The sequence below is a fragment of the Myotis brandtii genome, unplaced genomic scaffold, assembly GCF_000412655.1.
Source record: "Myotis brandtii unplaced genomic scaffold, ASM41265v1 scaffold277, whole genome shotgun sequence".
Classification (NCBI taxonomy): domain Eukaryota; kingdom Metazoa; phylum Chordata; class Mammalia; order Chiroptera; family Vespertilionidae; genus Myotis; species Myotis brandtii.
This window is the reverse complement of record NW_005360548.1, coordinates 660430-662388: the sequence shown is the minus strand read 5'-3', so window position 1 is coordinate 662388 and position 1959 is coordinate 660430.

The window sequence follows — 1959 nt, the reverse complement described above, 5'->3', positions numbered from 1 at the left end:
CAGGGCTCTGGCGGTTTAATTACTTCACCCTTGACATTTTTGTGTGTGTGCCTGTTTGTAGACTAGGCAGGAAAGAGTACAATAGATCTGTTCCAAGTCTGGGCACTGCTACTTTTTAGTTGTGTGATTTGTGAGTACATCACTCAATGACTCTGGGACTGAATGTCCTAACCTACAAAATGAGAATAATAATGGTAATCCAGTCATACACCACTTAATGATGGGGACACGTTCTGAGAAATGTATCTTTAGACAATCTTGTTGTGCAAATATCATAGAGGGCACTTACACAAACCTAGATGGTCTAGCCCAGTGATTTTCAACTGGTGTGCCGCAAGAATTTTTAAAACATGCAGTGCCCCTATTTAGTTAGGGGTACTGACCTCTTTTCCCTTATATTGTCAAATAAATAAATGACAACAGCCAACACAGCAGTAGCTATCCAGTGTGAATGAATCAAAATTATATCTATTTTTTGTGAGATTAGCAAAAAGTATAACATGTTTTTTGGTGTGCCAGAGAATTTTAGTGATTAGTTTATGTGTGCCATGAAATAAAAAAGGTTGAATATTTCTGGTCTAGCCTACTACACAACTAGGCTCTATGGTACAGCCTACTATTCCTAGGCTACAACCATGCACAGCATGTTACTGTACAAAACAACACAAAATTAAATCAAGCACAAAGGAAATTGATGTAATCAAGAGACGCAGTAAACACCAGATGTATGAGGCTTCTTCCAGAATAACACAACATACTATACAACATCAAAAATGTGAACTGGTGATTGTAATAGAATCAGGGACATAGAAAGGGAATGGACTGACTGTTCTTGGGGGGTGGTGGGGAAAGGGTGTGGGGGGTATGGGAAGAGATTGGACAATAATCGTGCACCTATGGATGAGGACAGTGGGTGGGGAGTGAGGGCGGAAGGTAGGGTGGGAACTGGGTGGAGGGGAGTTATGGTGGGAAAAAAGAGGAACCAATGTAATAATCTGAACAATAAAGATTTAATTAAAAAAAATAGAAAAAAAATGTGAAACATCTTGATGTAGTCCCATTTGTCTATTTTCTATTTAGTTTCCATTGCCCTAGGAGTTGTATCAGTGAAGATATTGCTTCGGCATATGTCTGAGATTTTGCTGCCTGTGGATTCCTCTAAGATTTTTATGGTTTCCCATCTTATGTTTAAGTCCTTAATCCATTTTGAGTTTATTTTTGTGTATGGTGTAAGTTGGTGGTCTAGTTTCAGTTTTTGCATGTATCTGTCCAATTTTCCCAACACCATTTATTGAAGAGACTGTCTTGATTCCATTGTATGCTCTTGCCTCCTTTGTCAAATATTAATTGAGCATAGTGGCTTGGGTCAATTTCTGAGTTCTCTATTCTATTCCATTGGTCTATATGTCTGTTCTTGTGCTAGAACCAGGCAGTTCTGAGAACAGTGGCTTTGTAATATAGCTTGAAAAAGGACACACAGAAGGCCGAGAGACATATGAAAACACTAGTAGCCTGGTGCATGAAATTCATGCATATTAAAAGGGAATTAATTAGCGGAAATATTTTAATATTGGTATTTGCCCTTTCTCTATAATAGAAGTGTGAGAGATGAAAGGAAATTAGTTATGGTGGGAAAAAAGAGGAACCAATGTAATAATCTGAACAATAAAGATTTAATTAAAAAAAATAGAAAAAAAATGTGAAACATCTTGATGTAGTCCCATTTGTCTATTTTCTATTTAGTTTCCATTGCCCTAGGAGTTGTATCAGTGAAGATATTGCTTCGGCATATGTCTGAGATTTTGCTGCCTGTGGATTCCTCTAAGATTTTTATGGTTTCCCATCTTATGTTTAAGTCCTTAATCCATTTTGAGTTTATTTTTGTGTATGGTGTAAGTTGGTGGTCTAGTTTCAGTTTTTGCATGTATCTGTCCAATTTTCCCAACACCATTTATTGAA